We start from the raw sequence: 7,500 nt of genomic DNA on the forward strand, positions 1-7,500 counted from the left end.
TGCGCTCACAGGACATGACCGTTCACTTGCTGCCTAAAATATCCCACCCCTTGACAGTTGCCATAGTAACGATAGAATCAATATTATTCACTGTCACCTGTCAGTGGTTTCAATGCTAAGGCTGATCAGTGCATGCATATATAAGAGTGTTACTGGTGCATTATATATATATATATATATATATATATATATATATATATATATATATATATATATATATATATATATATATGTATTATATAGAGAGTTTTACTGTTTAATAAAGTTTATTGATCTGGTCTCAAAACGAGCAGCCAATCACATAACGACACGCTTAAACTGATCGTTTCGAGCAGTGAAATATAAAGTATAATATGACACGCAAGTAGCAGTAATGCTAAAGCAAAAGCGCCTGTAGCAGTAATAAAGAGTGAAGTTTAACTGAAGTCTGCATTTCTTAGTTTAGTTATTAACCTTTGATGTTTACAGCGTTGAAACAACAGCTCGAGTTATCTATAATGACATGCACTTTAATTATTTAATTGTGTTTCCTTGGTCAAAGGGAGCATATGGTGGCATTTAAATAGCTGCTATCAAGAATCCACAGAGGATTTATCTCTTTTTTACAATATATATTTATAGATATATGTTGTTTTGTTGTGATGTCATCACTAGGGTGATCTGTGTGGTCTAGTTGGACACCGTTCACACCATCTCAATTCTCCTTGTGCATGTACAACTGTAGTACATGTATATTTGCATTTCTGTGGAGAATTACCTTTATTAAAGACTGACCTAGAATCAGTTTGTGTGTGAGTGTGTGTGTGTGTGTCTTTCTGTGTGTCTGTGTGTGTCTGTCTGTGTGTGTCTGTACATTATGCAGACTTTCTATTTTGCACATGCACAAAAGGACATTTATTGACTTTTTGCGCATGTGCACAATGTAAAGTCTCATTTAAATTGACACATTTATTTTATAATATATAATCAGGTGAGACTTCATAAGTTACACTTTAACTCTTAAATGAAAGCTCATGACTAGTTCTCTATAACACATGACCTGCTTTATATCATAATGATCCAGTGTTTTATCACCACAGACACTTAAAAGCCGAAAACGATGCTGTTTGTGCACTTCTTTATTACTCTTACGTTTCTCTGTAGCAGCTACACGATCATCATGTTCATGCCAAAAAGTTGTTAAGCAGGGGGGTGGGGGATCACCAAACTAGATCACGCAACCTTAAAACCCAGTGCCCCCCCGGGCAGTCAAGGGCCCGTAGGCACTGGGCCCATTGGCCCAGTCGCTAATCCATCCCTGATGTCACCTGGAGCAGAGGTTTCAGTACAGATCTCCGTCACACGTGTGACAGCGGAAGGAGGCGTCCTGATTACAGATGCAGCACCACGGCAACTCTTCGTCATCATCATCATCACCCTCGTCTGTCTGTCTGTCTGTCTATGTATCTATATATATATCTGTCTGTCTGTCTATCTATGTATCTGTCTGTCTGTCTAGCTATGTATCTGTCTGTCTATCTATCTATCTGTCTGTCTGTCTGTCTATCTATCTATCTATCTGTCTGTCTATGTATCTATATATATATATCTGTCTGTCTGTCTATCTATGTATCTGTCTGTCTGTCTAGCTATGTATCTGTCTGTCTGTCTATCTATCTGTCTGTCTGTCTATCTATCTATCTGTCTGTTTCTATCTGTCACTCTGTCTGTCTATCTATCTATCTGTCTGTCTGTCTGTCTATCTATCTATCTGTCTGTCTGTCTGTCTGTCTATCTATCTATCTGTCTGTCTATGTATCTATCTGTCTGTCTGTCTGTCTATCTATCTATCTGTCTGTCTGTCTATCTGTCACTCTGTCTGTCTATCTATCTGTCTGTCTGTCTATCTATCTATCTATCTGTCTGTCTATGTATCTATCTGTCTGTCTATACACAAATATATTTTTAAAAGATTTATATTCCTTTATTCTTTACTTGGGACTGTAGAATGAACACACTGGCCATCTATAGGATGACATTGCTTGTGTTTGTGTGATATACGTGTGTGTGTGTGACTGCAGGCTTATTACCAGTTTCCTGTTTTGCGAGTCCTTCTCTCTGTTCATTGGTCCCCTGAGGTCAGGTGGGATGTTATAGCCGCTGGCCTCATCTAGAGCCACCTCCTCAGATAACTGACAGTGTGCAACAAAACAGATCATCTTCAAACTGAGCTGCTGACTCTTGACAAACATCTAAACAGCAGTCTCTTGTGGTACTTATGAGAACTGCAATGGCCAAAATAAACAGGCAATAAACAGACTACCATGTTTGGACACACCAGCTCATTATTGATAGTATTTTCCACATTTTAGAATAAAGTCCTCAAAACTATGAAATTGTAAATAAATTCATCCATATGCTCAATTCATATTTCAAACAAAGTGTCTTTCGTTAAATTATAGAAGGAGCCACAGACATGTTATATAATTATAATTTTTGGCTTATGATGTCACAAACCTTTTTCAAAGCTCTGTTGATGGCCTTTTCATCACTTCATGAACAGATGAAGGTGTGACCACAACACAACAGACAACAGCACTGGTATAAGTTGTAGCATGATCCTACTGCAATGTGCCATCTTATTTTTAAGACTAGGGACTGGGGTGGCACTGCCCCCCTAAATGTTCCTTGTGCCCCACCCAATGCTGAAACATAATTATGGACTAGAGCTATCGACGTGACGGCTAATTCGGGAATTTCCTATGGGTTTTTAGAATTATCATTTTTTCCTTTTCTCCCAATTTGGAACGCCCAATTCCCAAAGTCCTCATGGTGGCGTAGTGACTCGCCTCAATCCGGGTGGCAGAGGATGAATCTCAGTTGCCTCTGAGACTGTCAATCCACGCATCTTATCATGTGACTTGTTGAGCGTGTTACCATGGAGACATAGCGCGTGTGGAGGCTTCACGCTATTCTCCGCGGCATCCACGCACAACTCGCCACATGCCCCACCGAGAGCAAGAACCACATTATAGCGACCACGAGGAGGTTACCCCATGTGACTCTACCCTCCCTAGCAACCGGGACAATTTGGTTGCTAAGGAGACCTGACTGGAGTCACTGGATTCAAACCAAGTGTGCCGCACAAGCCCTCAAAAGTGAAGCCAAAACGTCTCGATCGCCCCCCGGTGGCTGGTCCTAGTATAGGTCATAAACCCCGCCTCCCCATTGTTCAACTAAACAATTAAATTACACTTCACATATCTTTTTTCCAAACATAGTTTCTGTCATTTACTGTCGTTTCTATCACGTTGATGTCATTTCAAGTGTTTGTTTTCAAAATAAGTTTGTTTTTAGTTATTTGATGCTATAAAAACGCTGCTGTGACATCATGATTGACAGCTGTGATTGACAGGTTCTCTGAGCGAAGTAGTCACTGAAGCACCAACTGACTTTTTTTCAGGATCTTCGGAGGACTGAGGAGATTGGACCTTTAAATGTAATATCTACATTTCTATAATTAATTATTTCACACCGTCATAAGTCAAAAGTCAAAAGTGCAGGGGCGTGTGCTTGCGATTGGTTCAGCGAGAGTGAGGGCGGGGCCTTGATTTTGCGGCTTTACTTCCTGCTCACTACTGCGCAGGTCTGGTCCCGAAATCGCAACTGCGCAGACTCAAGTCCCAAAATGTCAGCGCCATATCGGGACACTGGCGGCTTCAGTTCTCACCAATGGAAAAGAGGGAAGGGGCGTCGGCCATCTTTTTTTACAGTCTATGATTCAACTCACGCCTCCAGGTGTGATAGTCAGCGTCAATACTCGCTGAGATACCAGACGCCTTTATTATTAAATATTTTATTAGCAGCCAAACGCTCCTCCATGTCTTTAGCCGATGTACCGGCTGAACTGGCGCTTTTAACGCAGCTAAACGAGACTCCAGCTCTTTCTCTGATGGTATGGACTCTATGTTAGGAAAGAGAGAGAGAGAGAGAGAGAGAGACATCTAGTTGAAGCCATTATGTTATCAATTCCACAACACAAGATGGCACGGCGATGACCAAATGCCGCTTGAAGAAACTCGGCTTGGCTCTTTCAGCATCTGCAGTCTTTCTGTGATGACCTGGTCCTCTTTAATGAGACCTCTGGTTGGAACGAGACCCACAGAACTGATTTTACCACCTCCAGGTTTTGGAGGCTGATTCTGATGAGCTTGTTTGGCTTCAAGAGCAGCGACTCTCCTGTAAAACACAATATCTAAATGTCATCCAGCGTCATACAGGTGCATTTCACAGATAAATGGAGCCTCTTATTTTTGATAGTTTTCTGGTGGGGATCATCTGCCAGCATCATTCTGGTTGCCTGTACTAGATATACAAAAGGATCTGTCAATTGTGCATTAGAGAGCTCGTATAAACAGTGTTTTGGTTACCAGACCTTGTTAAGTTCCCATGACATTGTTTACACACTTTCTGCTGACTGTTTCCATATTTTAGCACCACAGCAGTGTATGTCAGACACCCAGAGCAGAAAGGATGGCCACAGTTTTTACATCCAAACACAAGAAAAAAAACAATTAATATAAAATAATAATAATAATAATAATAATAATAATAATAATAATATATATATATATATATATATATATATAAGAGCAAACCTCTATCAGTAATTCTTCAAGACAACAATTATACTGTGCACCTGATATCACCAGTGTGCCACCTTAGATGGTCATAAACATCAATATTTAATATAATTATCCCCCAGAATCATGTGTTAGCAGTGGGATTTAATCTATTAACTGCACTGTATCAACTTAAATATAATTAAAATACCGTTTTCAGATATTAAAACTATGTTGCCGTTTCAAATAGTTCACATTTCGTTTGCGTCTTAGCATGTAAACACAGAAAACTCTGTGAAAATGGAATTGTGGGGAACGTAGTCTTCTTGTTAGAATCTTCGGGAATAAAAGGATGGTTTGATATGTCCAATGCAAGATAAGTATTGCTTTTATATGATAATGTTAAGAAATAAACTATACATATAAAATATTGAATTAACTACGAGCAAAATGAGTAAAACATAAAAGCTGAAAATACGCTATAACACTAAATTTCCCAGCAAGCATAATGACGCAAATACTACGGCAAACGTAACGATCTTCTATTTTAGAGAAAATATCTAGAGGTACATAAATAAAGTTCAAAGCATAATTCAGCGATTATAATACATTTTAAACATTTAAAATTGTTTTTATTAAAAAAAGGTATTGATTATTTGTTAGCATTCACCCGGTTGGCTCCCGTTTTGTCACGTGAATGGTCCGTCCAATCAGAATCGCGCAAGCGCTCTTCCGGTTTACGTCCAAACGTCTGACGCTGCATGAATCTCTGGTCAACAGGATCATACGGAGTGCGAGATTTTATTAAATAAAACTCACGTTTGTACACTTTTACTTTGTTAAGACGCTGAGTTTGGCGAATAGAAGCGTACAATGAGATTATTGGTGAAAAAGTATGTTGGTGTTTTTGTCTTTATATTTCAGGTCCTTAAGAGGACACAAATGTCCGCGTCCAAAAACTGTCATAAAAAGATTATTAATATTTGTTTATATAATGGAACTGTTTTTTTTTTTTTTTTTTTAATGAATTAAATTATTATTATTTTTTTCCATACTGGGAAAATATTTTGCGGGGGGATTATCAAAGTCTGGGATATGTCAATGATTAGCAAAAATATAGATTTTTATGCATTATTATTTTTTGTGCTGTGTCAGATGCATAACTCTCACTCCGGACCTTAAAGGACTAGATGCCTGCATCATAACACTGGCATAAAAATATTCTATATTAATATTATTTTCCATTTTCAGAATTGTAACCCTTTAAATGCCAGTTTGTTTACATTATGCCATTGTTGTTTATTTTACACACACACACACACACACACACACACACACACACACACATGTTGTGTTTCCATGTTTTATGGGGACTTTCCATAGACATAATGGTTTTTATACTGTACAAACTTTATATTCTATCCCCTAAACCTAACCCTACCCCTAAACCTAACCCTCACAGAAAACTTTCTGCATTTTTACATTTTCAAAAAACATAATTTAGTATGATTTATAAGCTGTTTTCCTCATGGGGACCGACAAAATGTCCCCACAAGGTCAAAAAATTCGGGTTTTACTATCCTTATGGGGACATTTGGTCCCCACAAAGTGATAAATACACGCCACACACACACACACACACACACACACACACACACACACACACACACACACACACACACACACTTTTAGCTGCATCATTTATTCAGTTGTCCTGCAGGTCTCTATAATACAGTGAACAGAGAATAGGGGAAAAGCTTGTATTTGCTCCATAGGCTAAACATGAGACAAATAGCGCCATCTGGTGGAAATATTAAATGTACATTTTGAAGCCGGGGCTCCAGAATGAAAGCATAATATCATAGAATTCATGATTTGGTGCTTTAATGTCACTGGGATCAAATATTGCCGTTTTAATGGGTTACAATGGGGGACATTTTTTTTCCTGAAGGTCCCGAGTGTGACTATTTTGTGTACACAGTGTATTATAGATGTATTATAGGAACTGAGGTGGAAATATAAAAATTCCCCCAAAAATACACACCTTTGGCAAAATTAACAAACACAGCCAAAATGATTGAAAAAATGAAAAGGACCAAAATGTAATTAACAAGGGTTAATTTAACATCAAGATTTGAGGTTAAAACTTAGTCATATATAACTTAAGGGAGTATGTATACTTGACATGATGTGACTGGTCACCATTTAATTTAAGCTTTTCACCATATATAAGTCAATGTAGGCATATTATCATTTTAAAGAATGGGATCACCCTGTGGGCTGTAGTGACTTTAAGGATAATCCGATACGATAACTAAGCTGGTGGAAACGACAGATAACAGATTAATCCGCTAATTGTTTTTAAAAATCGATTTATTAAATGTTATAAAATGTCTATGTATTCCATACTGTGACAGGTTCAAACACGGAGGCAACAAGAGTCCAAAATTAATCAAATATAAGATTCCGTGCACACGGGACCAATAGTTGTGAACAAGCCCAAAATACGCCGGGGACACTTATTTTGAAATATCTGTGCGCACACAAAGACATAAATGAAACAAAATTCGCTTTGGATAAAAGCGTCTGCCAAATGCATAAATGTAAATGTAAATAAAGTAAGCATGGTCATAGTCAAACTTTGTCAGTGATTGTATTAATTTCACCTCTAGAGGACAATCTTATACTGTAAAATCGGAGTAAAACGGAGAGAGAGAGATTAAAAAAAAACATTTACTCGCCGGTTCTCCGATACGCCGTAGCTTGTTCCTTGGCCACTCCTCCACCCTCTAATGGACGACAGCTGCGCCTCTCCAGGCGGATCGGAGGCAGATCTCCAGCCCCTGGCGGACGGAACGCCCCGCCGCGTCCTTGGGGAACAGAAGGGGTCTGCCTCGCC

The sequence above is a fragment of the Xyrauchen texanus genome, chromosome 22 (assembly GCF_025860055.1).
Source record: "Xyrauchen texanus isolate HMW12.3.18 chromosome 22, RBS_HiC_50CHRs, whole genome shotgun sequence".
Lineage (NCBI taxonomy): Eukaryota > Metazoa > Chordata > Actinopteri > Cypriniformes > Catostomidae > Xyrauchen > Xyrauchen texanus.